The sequence below is a fragment of the Squalius cephalus genome, assembly GCF_949319135.1.
Source record: "Squalius cephalus genome assembly, chromosome: 17".
NCBI classification, from domain to species: Eukaryota; Metazoa; Chordata; class Actinopteri; order Cypriniformes; family Leuciscidae; genus Squalius; species Squalius cephalus.
This window is the reverse complement of record NC_137138.1, coordinates 26034092-26050543: the sequence shown is the minus strand read 5'-3', so window position 1 is coordinate 26050543 and position 16452 is coordinate 26034092. Positions and strand designations below refer to the sequence as shown.

The following is a 16452-nucleotide window of genomic DNA, read 5'->3' as shown; positions in this document are numbered from 1 at the left end:
ATTTGCACCCTGTTGACTTCAATGGGGCAAGTACTAAACCTGCTTTTAGCCTCTTAACATCCTTGATGTGTCATTACAAGTGCACAGAAAATGTGAGTGATTCCTTCTGAGTGAACACGAGTGAATCTGACTGCAGTAGATGTGAAAGAAATGTATAAAAATGATGTTATTTAAGCCAGCACAAATACCTTTGTTTACATCCTGTTTTTCGGTTGAAGTCCAAAGTAGTCGATTGCCGAGTTCACGCGCGTGATCATAGGTATTAAACCTATGCGTGTGAACTCTGCAATCGACTACTTTGGACTTCAACCGAAAAACAGGATGTAAACAAAGGTATTTGCGCTGGCTTAAATAACATCATTTTTATACATATCTTTCACATATACTGCAGTCAGATTCACTCGTGTTCACTCAGAAGGAATCACTCACATTTTCTGTGCACTTGTAATGACACATCAAGGATGTTAAGAGGCTAAAAGCAGGTTTAGTACTTGCCCCATTGAAGTCAACAGGGTGCAAATTTTAAAAATAGAATAACTCGGTGTGGGCAACACCGATTTTTGTCGTTGTTCTCTGTATTGACAGCACTCCAAATGTACAAAAAAATGAGCTCAATGTTAAAATTGACCGGAGTTCTCCTTTAAACACAAAGGGATGTTTGTGTGTGTGGGAGGGTGTGATGTCACGTAGCAGGAGAAAGTTTCGTTATCTCTTTGGTGCAGAGAGGAATGTTAGTTTCAGGTTCTGGAGTGTCTCTGAGATGCAGTGAGTGTCGTAAACACCCCAGGAGGGTGGTCTAGTCATAGACCAGGCGGCTCCAGTTAGTGACTTATATCTACCAGGTTAAAAGCTAAAAGCTTTCCCCCAAAATTTATAATGACAAGGTTTATGGAGTTTTTGTGTGCAGGGAAAACAGAATCATGATTCTTGCACATTCGTTACAGCAGACTGTTCGTTAATTTTTGTGATAATTGTAATATCAATTGTATTAACTAGCTCTCCTCTCAGTTTCTAATAAAGATCAGAGCACTGGTGAAGTTACTGTCAGGGCATTGTGCTACAGGTCCATGAAGAAAGCAGAGAAACCTCACAGTTTGAGTGTATGGTGAAGCTAGACTTGATAAGACAGCAGTTATAGGCTTGTTACTTTAATAGCCCGGTGTTCCTGATGTTCCTGGGGATTTAGCAAAGGTAATTCATGTTTATTATAACTCTTGAGTAGGTAATGAAAAGAGTGGCTAAAATTGGCAGGTGAGTTTAACTTGCTGGTCCCCATTCGGGTTACTGTATGCATTCTTGTTCATGTTATAAGCTTGTTACTTATTATAACCTGGTGTTCATGTTCCTGGGGACTCGGCTAAGGCTATTCATGTTTAATGTAACTCAAATCTAATGAAAACAGTTATTGTAGGCAGGTAAGTTTCCCTAGCTGGTCCCCTCCGGGTAAAATGCGTTCTTATTCAAGTTTTCAACTCAGTCATTCGTTTAAGATGCAATCTTGTGTTATAGGTATTAGGCTATCATGTTTCAAATAAATGATTAGCGATTTTACTTATGCAGGTGGTACTGAAAGATTCAATTCCAGTGGATCTTATGCAACACAGCTGCACATGTGTTGCTGGAGCAGCATTATGCAACCACTGCGTTGCTTTGCTGTTCCAGTCTAGCCTGGCAAGCCAGACCTACATCAAGATGTTAGGTCTGGCAACTCACCATAGACACGGCTCAATCCGAGGGGCGGGATAAACGGCTGTGTTTCAAATTCCCTCTGCACGCAATAGGACAGCGCTTCAACCAACCAGAGCGTTTTCCCAACAGCGGAGCTAACGTTAGTTGATAGATTCAACTTTTGAATCTGGCCAGCAAAACTACGGACACATCTTCCTTTTTTAAGAATGACTTAAGTGCCGTTCTTTGCTCTTTTCTCAAAGAAAAACTTAACTCCAAGTCCTCCAGAGTCGCGGCCAAAGCCGATTTGAAAGACTGTTCACCAGTCAACTCTTCTTTGTTTTCAAGTAGTAGGGAACCGTCACAACTCTGTCATCATTATGTTAAGCCCGCCCCGCCTACTCTATACGCAATGTGATTGGCCTGACCCAATTTAGGTTTTTACAGCTCCGAAAGTCAACGGAGAGTTGCTAGACTACCCTGGCTGCAAAATACATTTTGCTGCCGCTAAGGTGCATCTAGATTTCTAGGCTAGTTCCAGTCAGCACATTACTCGGAACTGAATGTGCCAGTTGTGCCTCCTGTGCTAAGCTGTACTGAAGGGGAACAGCAGTGGCACAAGCCCAGAACTTTGGTAAGTTTGCACTATAATTATAGACCTGTTGGCTATATTTTCTAACTACTTCTAACTGTATCCTGAATAACTTGATAGGGTATAAAGCCAGGCCCTGTGGAAAAGATGGCTGTGCTGTCGGCTAAACCAAAGCGTAGAGCAACAACCGAGGGTGTAAGGTAAAGGCTGAATATTGTAGATTTATTATTACAATATGTTACATGTTTGAATTAAAATATCTGTGGATATGCCACTTCCCACAAAGTTTTATGTTCTACACAGGAGCACACTCTACAAAGGCCTGACTGGAGATTTGCCTGATCTATCCGTCCTTCAGGTGAGTAGTGATATAACAATAGCAAATTTCACTGTATAGTATGATATATCAACCAAAATCTGTATACCAATATTCCATGATTTTCTTTTCCCTCCCCTTTTAATTAAATGTACTGTACTATGGCCCATCGATTATACAAACAAATATTCTGCCTCAAAGAAAAAAAAAAAAACTGAAATTGAATTTTAAATTTTAAATTTAAATTTTAAATCAATAGGATAATGTTCTCATAAGGGTCCTTCATTATGAACTTGTATGCCATGCATAGCATACTGTGGATAGAAATTACAGGGAAAGTTACTGGTATGATAATTGTGGTTGTTATATTATATTATTATATTTACTGTATTGCTAATCAATATATTGTTACTTCCAGGGTGACAGAGGTTTATAAAGATTTCTCTAAAGCTGACACACCGATGATCTGCAGCTTGGGCATCAGCTGTGAAATTCCCTTGGTCGACTCCGCCCTGGGCAAGGTTCAAGCCGGTAGTCCCTTGTCCTACCAACAACCAGCAACAGCAAAGCGAAACCTGTCCTTCCATGCTGCTCCACCACAACCATCTGTGCCTCTTCAGAATTACCGCCTACAGCCATCCAGTTGTATGTTTGTCTGCACTGAACCACAACAGCTTCACCTTAGGAGTCTGGAGGTCACCTGGGACATGGCACACCAATATGAATGTGCTACCAGAGAACAAAGCTCATGTACGGAATGGCATCAGCTGAGGCGGCATAGACTGACTGCCTCACGATTCAGAGAGATCTGCCAGGTTCGGGAAAAGACTGAAGAAGGTCTGGCTACCCGGATACTGCAAGGGACCCGTCAGACAGCGGCATGAAGAGGGGGCTCGAATTAGAGCCGGATGCTATCTGGGAATATAGTCAAATAAAAAGGGTCAACCACTACCCCTGTGGTTTGGTCATTCACCCTGACGCTCCTTGGCTGGGGGCTTCTCCAGACGGGATCATCTTTGACCCTTCAGAGCCATGTCCGTTTGGGCTGATTGAGATTACCCAGGTGAAAAGGAAATATATTTAAATTGTGCTTATTTTGATATACTTAATGTATTTTAAGTGTACTGTATTAATTATATATTTAATTGTGTTATTTTGAGACATCTTAAAGTATACTAAATGTACTTTAATATGTATTTAAGTTCAATTTTAAGGTAATAGGCCTAGTAATATATTTTAATATACTTAATTGTGTTAAAATGGACCTATTTTAAGTACATTTAGTGTAATTTAATAGCACTTCTTTAAATTGTATTTTTAATACACTTTAAATATGTTTTAGAACTACAGCTTAAGTATATTTTTAGCTTCACATTAATGTGTTCCCAGTGTATTTTAAATATAATATCAGCTTATTAATAATGTATTAGAAGAACACTATAAGAGCCACTATTAGTACAATAAAAATACATTTTTATAAAACCATTCAGTATGAAAATAATATATTTGAATGTATTACAAATACAGTGAAAAATTATCATTCCGTAAAACAGTAAAAAATATTTGTATAAAACACACACACTTTGAAAGCTAGTAAACTTTAACGTACTACACCCAGTGTACATCAGTACAGCAGCATATGTAAACTGTACAAAAAAGAAATACATTAACATAAAATACAGTGATCTGCAGAGGTATTATAAACAACAACAAAAAAAATAACTTGAGTCAATAAACCCAACTAGTCAATAAAGTGCAGTCATTAATAGCTGCAAACAGTTACAGTACTGTTACAACTCAAACCATCTTCATCCTTCAAGTGAATTGGAGTGATTGGTCTTTGAGTTTGCCTCGTTGCATTTCCTTCGAATCAGTGCTCGCACCTCAGACGTGTTGGAAATTGTTTGGTCACAGTGTCTGTGAAAGGGGAAAAAGAGGAGTTTATTTTTATATTAAAGCAAAATTAACCTCTGTTAAAAAAGTAACTGTTCCCTTTCAAAAGGGAACTTGCACTGCTTCGATGATGCTATTGGGGAACGATGTTCTCTAGGCGCCTCTTTAATACTTCTGAGTCGCACTAGTCGTGTCATAGGCTGTCGCCAGTCAAATTCTATTGCCGTGATTGTACAGCTTTTCAAACACCGGTTCACATGGTGGGTGTTCCCCATAGCGTCATCGATGCAGTGTCTCATTCCCTGTTCTCAGGGAACAGAGGTCGTAACCTAGACGTTTTTTATTACAACACAGTATGATGTTTTGACATTTCCCTCTGTTGTACATACAAGGTGAAAAAGACGTACTGTTAAATGTATTATAAATGCATTAAAGTACATTTGTTTTGTACTAAAAACATACTTAAGTACATATTTAATACATTTAATTGTAAGTCTTTTTCGCCTGGTAAAAATGGAATTCTTCAACATGGCATATAATGCTTAGTTCATATTTTAACAGTAGACATTCAATATAAAATGTTAATGTAATTCAGAAAAGGAGTTAATAAAATATCTCTTGAACAACTGTGAAGTCTACATGGTATGTCACTGTATCACAGCAAAAAACAGGGTTCGTACACCTTTTCCAAGGTCAAATTCAAGCACTTTTCAAGCACTTTCAAGGTCCATTTTAAAGCTTTTTTCAGCACCTTACACCACCGTTAATTACATACCAATACATAGTCAAAATTATTATTTAGCGTTTTTATCACATTAAAAGAGATAATGCTATAAACAGCCAAAATTGTGTTTCATAATCAGATATTTAAGCAAATCACAAGATAATTTTTTTCAAAATGTATCTAAGTAGATAATGTATAATACTTTTCATTATATTAATGTCCAAATATTGCTTCTCAGATAATTTTCAGGCTGTAAAAGTGAAGTAATTTCAAGGGCTGAAAATTAGTGGTGAAAAAAAAAAAAAAAAAAAAAAAAAAATTCTGTTCAGTATCGCGATATTTTGCGCACGCAATTATATCGATACAGTAGCGCAAAGTATTGCAATATTTAATTATAAAATTATCTGTTTTAGGGCTGTCAAACGATTAATCGCGATTAATCGCATCCAAAATAAAATTTTGTGTTTACATAATATATGTGTGTGTATGGAGTATAATTATTTTCTATATATAAATACACACACATGCATATATATTTAAGAAAAATGTGTTATTTATATGTAAAATATTTATATATAATTCAATTCAATTCAATTCAAATTTATTTGTATAGCGCTTTTCACAATACATATTGTTTCAAAGCAGCTTTACAGAAAGTGCATTTCAGAAATGTACATAGAGAAATACAGTTAGTTAATCATGTATTGATTTAGGGCATAAACATCGCCAGCGTCGAGTCGTCTCTTCACAGGCGCCGAGTCGTCTCTGCACGGGTGTTGGAGAATCTGTAGTTTCCATGAGAGGCTGGATACAAACTGGAGCTGACGATCTGTATTTACCTCGGGACTAGCGTCCCGAGATAACAACAGAAAAGCATATGGGAAATAATTAGCGTAGCTGCTGTTCGCAATATTAATGCATTCAATCTGATTCAACTGTAGTATAAAATGTAAGTATTATGTGAATGCCTGGCTGAAGAGATGCGTCTTTAATCTAGTTTTAAACTGGGACAGCGAGTCTGAGCCTCGAACAATATCAGGAAGGCCATTCCAGAGTTTAGGAGCTAAATGTGAAAACGCTCTCCCTCCTTTAGTGGACTTAGATATCCTAGGAATGACCAGAAGCCTCGAATTTAGTGATCTTAAAGAGCGCGATGGATTGTAGGGCGATAGAAGTTCCGTTAAATACACGGGAGCTAAACCATTTAGGGCTTTATAGGTCAGTAGCAATACTTTGTAATTGATACGGAACTTTATAGGTAACCAATGTAGTGATGATAAAATTGGTGTTATATGATCATATTTTCTTGATCTAGTAAGAACTCTAGCGGCGGCATTTTGGACTAACTGTAGCTTGTTTATTGAGGATGCAGGACAACCAGCTAATAAAGCATTACAGTAATCTAGTCTCGAGGTCATGAATGCATGAACTAACTTTTCTGCATCAGAAACAGATAGCATGTTACGTAGCTTAGCAATGTTTCTAAGGTGGAAAAAGGCTGTTCTTGTAACATATGAAATATGATTTTCAAAAGACAAGTTGCGGTCTAATATAACACCCAGGTCTTTTACTGTAGAGGATAAAGTAACAGGACACCCTTCTAAATTAAAGTTGTATTGTAAGAGGTTTTGTGGGCAGTTTTTTGGACTAATAAGTAATACCTCCGTTTTATCTGAATTTAATAGCAGAAAATTACATGTCATCCAGTATTTTATATCTTTAACACACTCTGTTAATTTAGATAATTTAGCGTTTTCATCTGGTCGTGATGAAATATATAATTGAGTGTCATCAGCATAACAGTGGAAATTAATTCCATGTTTTCTTATAATATTACCAAGTGGCAGCATATATATTGAGAATAGCAGAGGGCCTAACACAGATCCTTGCGGTACACCGTAGTTTACTGACGTTATCTTCGATTTTTCCCCATTTACGCAGACAAAATGGTAACGGTCTGATAAGTATGATCTGAACCAGCTTAATGCCTGTCCCTGAACACCAGTGTAGTTTTGTAGTCGGTCTAAGAGTATTGTGTGATCTATAGTATCGAAAGCAGCACTAAGATCAAGTAAAACTAGTATTGAGATACAGCCTTGGTCAGAAGCTAAAAGTAAATCATTTGTGATTTTAACGAGCGCAGTTTCTGTGCTATGATGCGGTCTGAATCCAGACTGAAACTTTTCATAGATATCATTTTCTTGCAAGAAAGAGCACAGTTGAGCGGACACAACTTTTTCTAGTATTTTAGACATAAATGGAAGATTTGAAATGGGTCTGTAATTTGCTAGGTTATTATGATCTAATTGTGGTTTCTTAATAAGAGGTTTTATAACTGCCAACTTGAATATTCTTGGAACATGACCTAAGGATAAAGACGAGTTAATAATATTGAGAAGAGGCTCTTCCACTACAGGTAACACTTGTTTCAGTAGTTTAGTTGGTATTGGATCTAATAAACACGTTGTTGGTTTAGATGCAATGATAAGTTTATTTAACTCTTCCTGTCCTATAGTTGCAAAGCGCTGTAATTGTTCTTGCGGGGTGATAATTGAGGCTGAATCATAAGACACCATTAAAGATTGTACATTTACAATTGTGTTTCTGATGCTTTCTATTTTCTCAGTGAAGAAATTCATAAAATCATTACTACTACACTGTAACGGAATATTTTGCTCCGGTAACGTCTGTTTATTTGTTAGTCTAGCGACGGTGTTAAATAAAAACCTAGGATTATTTTGGTTGTTTTCTATTAGTTTGCGGAGATGCTCAGCCCTGGCTGCTTTTAGGGCCTTTTTATAACGTGACATACTGTCTTTCCATGCGATTCTAAAGACCTCTAGATTAGTTTGTTTCCATTTACGCTCTAAATTACGAGTTTCTCTCTTTAGAACATGCGTAACACTGTTGTACCATGGTGCTTTAGTTTTCTCTCTAACCTTTTTTAATCTAATTGGTGCAACGATGTCTAATGTACTAGAGAAAATGGTGCTCATAGTGCTAGTCATTTCCTCTAGTTCATCTGTTTGTTTGGGTTCACTGAGCAGCTGAGATAGATCAGGTAAGCTATTTGAGAAATGATCTATAGTTGTTGGAAGGATTGTTCTGCCTGGTCGATAACGCGGCGCAACATGACAAATTTCAGCGGTACGTAGTATGCAAGTGACCATGTAATGGTCAGTGACTTCATCACTTTGCGGTATAATATCTATATCGGTTGGATCGGCTCCATGTGATATAATTAAATCTAGCGTATGATTAAGACGATGAGTGGGACCAGTTACGTTTTGCTTGACCCCAAAGGAGTTTAATAAATCTGTAAACGCAGCCCCTAAAGCATCATTTGAATTATCTACGTGTATGTTAAAATCTCCAACAATTAATGCTTTATCGACATTGACCAAAAGATCTGAGAGAAAGTCTGCAAACTCTTTTAGGAAATCAGCGTAAGGCCCTGGCGGTCTATATACAGTAGCCAAGGCTAGAGATAATATGGATTTCTTTCTTACATCTAAGAGAGTAACATTTAGCACAAGTACTTCAAACGAATTAAACCTGTGACCTGTTTTCTGAGTAACAGTAAGAATATCTTTATAGATTATAGCAACACCACCGCCACGACCAATCAGACGGGGCTCATGCTTGTAACAGTATCCAGGAGGAGTAGACTCATTAAGACCGAAATAATCATTTGGTTTAAGCCAGGTTTCAGTAAGGCAAAGTACATCGAAACTATTATCTGTGACCATTTCATTTACAATAACCGCCTTAGGTGTAAGCGATCTGATGTTTAAAAGACCTAGCTTTATAAATTGTTTTTGTTCACTAATATTGAGATTTTCTGGTTTAATCACAATTAGATTTTTCTTAGATCCTGCAGTAGATTTATTATTTGATCTCACTAAATGAGGAATAGACACAGTTTCAATATAATGTTCTACATTGGTACTTATATCAATTAAGTTTGGACAGCAAAGAGTGTGATTTGGACTTTGACTTACTAGTCATATGGTGTGTAGCGTCTTGGAGATGTTGTCCGACAGAAGAGCCGCTCCGATTCTGCTGGGGTGAAGGCCATCAGCACGGAAGAGCCTAGGTCGCTCCCAGAAAAGATTCCAATTATTTACAAAGAGCAGTCTCTGTTCATTACACCATGACATTAACCATTCATTTAGAGCAAATAATCTACTGAACCTTTCGTGTCCTAGTCGGTAGGTGGGAAGCGGTCCAGACACGATGATCGTTGTTTCAGGCGATGTACTGCGTACCGTCTCGATCAGGCTCCTGTAGTCCTTCTTCAGAACCTCCGACTGCCGTAGCCTGATGTCGTTCGTTCCCGCGTGCAGCACGACAGCTCCGACGGGCTCGTCACCGTTCAGAATCCCGGGAACCTGTGCAGCGACATCGAGAACACGAGCACCAGGAAAGCAGTGAGTGCGAACCTTACCTTTACCTATGGTAGCACGGACATGCCGGACGATGGAACTGCCGATGATCACAGCGTCGCATTCCGTCTCGCGTAGAGGGGAGAAGCGGTTCCGGGTGGAGATCTCGAAGGCCGGGAGGGGCGGAGAGGTCCTAGCTCTGGTCCTGGCCCGCGTCTTCCGCTGTGGAATCACCCAGGGTCCATGTTGTTGTGTCGGTGCCGGAGTGAATGAAACCAGGGATGATCGCATCCTGGGCAGAGAAACACATGGAGTAGACGAGGTCGGAGTCAAAAGGTTACTAACCACTGACTTGTGAGCATCGGCGCGTGATGTTTCAAGCGCGAAACGTCGATCTCGTAGCTCGGCCTGTCTCTCTAGTAGGTCGCGGATCTGCTTCTCCACGGATTCCAGCTCTAACTGCACAGAATGCAGCTCGAAGGTGTCCTCACCTGCACTCAAAGGTAACGTTAGACACACATCCGTTATATTAGCCATTATAGCAGATGTGCTATAATGGCGAATTATAGCTTTCAGTGATACGGGTGTAAATAAGTCGATCGATAGGCGCGACCACGCGTGTAATGCTAGCGGGCTAAGGCTAGTAGCGGAAGTTCGAAAGGTTGGATATATGTAGCGATATCAGAGCAATCCGATTGTTTTTTAAGGAGAATAGTATTCCAGATATGTTCACACGCTATAAAAATGAAAAAGTTCGTTTGTAAAAGAGTGTAAAGAAGAAAAACAAGGTTTCTGAATTAATTCGACGGAGCTCCAAACACAACAACGCACTCAGTCGCGACGCATGCGCAAACTAAGCTTATATATAATATAAATTATATATAATATAAATATATATACACAGTATATACATGCAAATATTTCTTAAATATATACATGCATGTGTGTGTATTTATATATAGAAAATAATTATACACCATACACACACATATATTATGTAAAAACAAACTTTTATTTTGGATGCCATTAATCGCGATTAATCGTTTGACAGCCCTAATCTGTTTTACTTTCGGGATATAGGGCTGTGACGGTGGGAGTTTTTTTTTTACCACTGCGGTGGTAATGGACCAACTACCGACGGTGGTTGGGGGGGTTTGAAAAAAAAAAAAAAAGTGTTTATTTGAGCAAAAAGTGTTTATTTGAGCAAAAAGTGTTTATTTGAGCAATTCCGTCAAAGAAACAACACACTAAATCCTGTAAAGCATTGAAATAAATATCAGTAAATATTGGCAAATTAAATAATATAATTAAAAAAAAAGATGCGTGATACAGCCTGAAATGGACGTTTTGCTAACATTTGCCTACCAAGACTGACCGAATCACCTTTCAACAAGCCTGATTCAAAAATCTCTATAACAGAGGTGATATGAGATTAAACCATACTTACTGCTCTACTCTTTGTCACTGCACTCAGATTTCAGTTTTTCTTCTATAGCAGCTGGTCTGAAAAACAACAAATATTAATATTTAAAAGAGAGAGATTTACATACATACATATTTATATATCAGTCAGGCATGGCGCGTTTACATTTGTTCACATTAAGTAGCCTCTGTATCTGGATAACTGATCGGATTTCTGTTTCCTGCATACATTTAAATTAGGTCTGAAGCAGGACACCAGATTAAGAGAAAAGATGATACAAATTAAACATCTTTAACTCTATTAATAATAGAGTATCAATCTTTTTTTCGAAAAGTTTGCAAAAAAACTGACAAGCCAATTATGGAAGTGTGTACTGATGGGAAATTGATTGCAAATAAAGAAGCGCGTTTACACTTGCCTTTTAAATGTGTAAGTGGACAACTTCCGGAAACAGGTCGCATGTTAATGTCAAAAAGTGTAAACGCAGCCATAGAAAGTTATCAAAAAGGCAATAAGGTTGTCAAGCTTGAACAAATATAAACACCAATCACACACTTCCATAATTGACTAACAGTTACGTTTTCTATTAAAGGTCCCGTTCTTTGTGATCCCATGTTTCAAACTTTAGTTAGTGTGTAATGTTGTTGTTAGAGTATAAATAATATCTGTAAAATTATAAAGCTCAAAGTTCAATGCCAAGCGAGATATTTTATTTAACAGAAGTTGACTACAAAAAACGGCTGGATTGGACTACACCCCTCTACTTCCTTCTTTAATGATGTCACTAGAACCGTAACCTCCGCCCACAGGAACACAGGCGTATTGATGGCGAAATGTCAACAGACGTGGTTGATGTTTATCTATAATATATCGGATACCGCAAAAGTTTAATTCGAAGTTGTTAGTTTGCTCTGTCCATTTCACCACAGACTGTTTTTCTAACCTGGGATAATATCAAGCAGGCTTCTCTCAGCGTTTCATACTGACGAAGGGGGCAATTTCAACTATATTCCAGCAAGCGGTAAGTAGTGATTTAATATGGAAGTAGCGATCAACTTCACATCGTTTCTCTTAGTAGGATGAAAATAATCTTACTTAAACTGTGATTAATATACAGAAAGCGATCAAAGAACAATCCCTTTCCAATCGCCCAAGCTATCAATCACACAGCGCGAGTTTATCTGGACACTTGCCAAAACTCGTTATGAAATCCAATGACGCTGTTACACTGCACAACGAAGCTCTTACTGTATTTATATACCTCATGTTTGCATTGGTGAAATCATTAGTGAGAGTGCAGAAACTGCGTTGCAATGATAAGATCTTTCACGCGATCAACAGACTGTTAACGTTATCTGCTTAATGCTCATCATCACTGCAACCTTTTATGTGATGGTAATAGATCTAAATACTTAAAAAACTTCTCACGATTCGTTAATCCAGATAGCTGTAATAGTAAAAACGTATAATAGCTGTAATAGTAAAAGTTTTCCAGATAGTTCCACATGTAATGCCAGATATTTCATATGCAAGCATGTCAGCCAATCACAGCAGTGGGCGTTTACACTGAAGTCTCACAGCAGACACGCCCCTTCAAACAGAGTGTTCAAACCAGGGAATGAAATCAGGCTAGGAAATATGCCTTTTATTTCTAAATAATACAAATTTTTGATCTAAAAAACATACTAACATTATAAGGGCACCCCTGGAAACATTATACAATAATAAAAATAATCCATGGAATGGGACCTTTAACGTTAGATAAAAAATATATATATATAAATGCTGTCATGATCACTCAACCTTAAGCAGTTGTAAAACATTTAAGAAAGTTAATCGCAAAAAAAACATCACCTAATCCATATGAATCGCGTGGTTTCCTCCAAGTCCTCTAAAGAAACACGATCGCTCCAGTTTAAATTTAGACTTCTCTAATCACATTCAAGGAACATACGCACAGCAAGAACCAATCACAGCCGTTCAACAGCTCTGGAACCAATCAGGATTAGTCATGTGTGTTATTCGTATTTTTCAAATTTAAACAAGTAGCCTACAACATATTTTTGGACAACATTTAAACATCTTTGGAAAATGTATCTCTATATGCAATTAAAATAATATGATGTTGATATCCTTGTGGGAATTTCAGTAGTAAAAACATATCATGTAATGGACAACAGCCTATAGCCCTTTACAAGTAAAAGTGAACAACATTAATTTTAAGTGCTTATATTGCAATGCTTAATAAACTTGACAAATGTTTATAATACATTAGAAGTTGGTACTTTATACAAAAAAAAAAATAATAATAATATATATATATATATATATATATATATATATATATATATATATATAAAATGATAAATACATAAATATTACAAATATATTGCACTAGGCCTAAGTGTTTAAAGTACTTTAAATACACTAAAAGCTTAATCATTTTGCTATGTTCTTACACAAGTTACACATAAAATGTCCTTTAAGTGCAACATAAGTATGTTTTCTTTAAATACACTAAAACTTCACACAAATATTGTGTTTAGCATATTTTGTAAAAGTATAATTAAGCATACATTTATTACCAATGTACTTATTGTGCACTTTTTAGAAATATATTTAAAGTATGCTTGTGTTTAGCATATTTCTTAAAAGTATAATTAAGCACATATTTATTACCAATGTACTTGTCATAGATCGCGTATTTGAACTTCATTTCCCATAAACCCCGTACCTAGGGCTAATCACCCGCACAGGCAGGGACGGACTGACAATCTGTGCGTTCTGGAAAAGTCCAGAACGGCCGTCCAACCGAGGGCCGTCGGCACAAAAAAAAAAAAAAAAAAAAGTCTATTAAAGCAATATGAACAGCCAGCAGCAGGGGCACTAATATGATCACTTATATGCTACGTGTAAAAAACAACAACTGAGGAAGAAGAGTCGGCCTATAGTCACTGACGGAAAGTTCGTTTTATAAGGCTGCACTTTTAAATTTGCTTACATTATATTTGAATAGCAGTGGTCTCCAACGTGGTGCCTGTGAGTTGCCCGCTAAACACATTCTATAAATAGCCCCAACTTTCCGTCGGGGTTCCAGACTTCGAATAAATGGTTTAATTTTGCGACCTTTTCAACTAAACGTTTCAATTTGAACTTTTGCCTCTACAAAATTACCCAACTCTCTTTGATTATACGATGTCATTTGCGTTGCGTATGAGAAACATCAAATGGCAAACGCTCAAAAAGCGGAACAAAACGTGTTTGATCTGAGCAGCGCATTATCAGCTCGGCCCAAAAAACAGCGATCGCGGACAAAGCTGATCTCGATCACGCGAACATTAGGCTATTACACAGAGCTGCGCGATCCACTGAGAAGCATTTAAATTCAGCGCAGAATTATCTATCTCTATTATAAACCCACAAATGACTATGTGATTTAAGCTTGTAAAAAGCCAGATGAAACAGCGCTGATATTCTCAACATATTGACGCAAAAAAAAAAAAAAAAAAAAAAAAAAAAAACAGGCGAAACATTGTTCCGAGAACAAACCAGCTAAAAGACATTTCACTCCACAACTTATGAATTAACTGTAGTAAAACAAACTTTTTTTTGGCAGAAATGAGCCTGTATTCATATTTAAAATGCTGTTATATTAATATAGTCATGTATAAATGTAGCCTATTAAATGTAGGCCTAATGCAGTAATGTTTTGTTTAGAAGTTATGGCAGTTTATTTTTATTTTTATTTTTATTTTCCTTTATATTTATACTAAATGTTTGGGCTACTGTTTTTGATAACACATACAATAAGAAAATCAACAAAAAAAATCAATAAATATTTTCATAATTTTTCAGGAATTGTTTGTAACGTTTGTAAGTCTGAACCAGAATATCAAGATATTTTATTATTTCCCATATGATGGTGAAAAGTAAAAAAGCTTCACCATGTTATGTATAATAAATATTGGAGTATAACAAATAAAAATTCCTTCTAGATTATTTTATCCCTTGAGGTAGCCCTCGCACACAAAAAGGTTGGAGACCCCTGGTATAGTAACTAGCCTATATGTTTTATAATTACAAGTTTGTGTAATTTGGGGTTTCTGCCTGCAGTGACATTTCATTATTTGTATTTTATGGCATTGTACATTTTTTGTTTTTATTTGAAGGCTGAGGCTTCATTAATAAACACAACCCCAATAATCATCGTTGGTTTTGCGATGTTACTTGCTGTGAATATCTTGTCTGATAGGCTACAGTATTGTGGCATATAGTATCAGGACATCCTGGCTAGTGTCTGTCGCACACGGCTAGGCGAATGGCCGGAAGATGGGCCTATTTGGGAGAAAGTCCAGGGCTGTTTTTTAGCCCCAGTCCGTCCCTGCGCACAGGTGTTCCCAATTCTCCTCTCCATATAAACTGCCTTCTGACTCTCACACATTGCGAAGTCTTGTTCTGCCCCGGCTAACATTTCCAAGCATTTACTCTCTGTTATTGATTCTCCGTGTATTGACCTGTGACTGTTCATCGACTACCGTTTCCTTGCCTGCTGCCTGTCCTGACCTTCTGCCTGTTACCGTTTACTCTGATTCCTGCCGCCTGCCTCGACCTCTGCCTGGTATTGTTTATGTTCTTGGATTCCCTCCGCTATTGTCTACGCTGTACTCTGACCACTGCCTGTTGTGACTATCCTTTAATAAATACTGCAAATGGATCCGAACGTCTCTGACTCTGCATCACAGTACTTCTAGTGCATTTATTAAAAATATATTAAAATTATGCTGGTATTTAGCATATTTCTTAAAAGTATTATTAAGCATATATTTATTACCAATATACTTCTAGTTTACTTTTTAGAAATATATTAAAATGCAATTCAATATATTTTTAATGCACTTCAAATAAGCATGTTGGTAATACAAATGTATTATAAACATACTATTTATAATTCAAGTATATTTTTAATACATTTAATACTACGTCTTTTTCACCTGGGTAGTCCGAATGTTAAAAGCTATGTTGACTGTCCATATTTGAAAATGGAGTCAGGCAAATTGGAGCTAAAAAAAACATGCTTATTACTGGCAAGTGCAGGGGCAGATGCTAATTACGGGAATGGATTGGTGTGATTTTGTTGTTTCAGCTGAGGAAGACATACTAATCCAAAGAGTTTACAGAGACAGTGATGTTTTGGATGCAATCAGAGAAATGTAGACAGGTTTTATTTCTATGTCTACATACAGAAATGTCTGATGCCTAATGTCTAATACTTCAAGAGTTGGTGTTAGTAGTGTTTCCAATTAAATGTTGTATGTTCTGTGTGAAATGTGAAAGGTAAAAATGTTTTTATGATTAAGTGCAATAAAAGTATTTTAACACTGAGCACCCCCCAAAAAAGACCAGTCATTTATTACCATTGTACTCAAGAGAAGACAGATGTCTCTGGCACTA

The 16452-nt window shown here is 37.1% G+C and overlaps 1 long non-coding RNA gene across 1 annotated transcript; it reads left to right on the top strand.

The window, feature by feature from the left end:
- The first annotated feature begins 906 nt into the window (after nucleotides 1-906).
- On the top strand, nucleotides 907-5097 carry LOC307144651. Its single transcript, XR_013818801.1, has 3 exons — nucleotides 907-2460; nucleotides 2564-2618; nucleotides 2995-5097. It is a non-coding gene; the product is annotated as an uncharacterized lncRNA (long non-coding RNA).
- Nucleotides 5098-16452: the final 11355 nt, after the last annotated feature.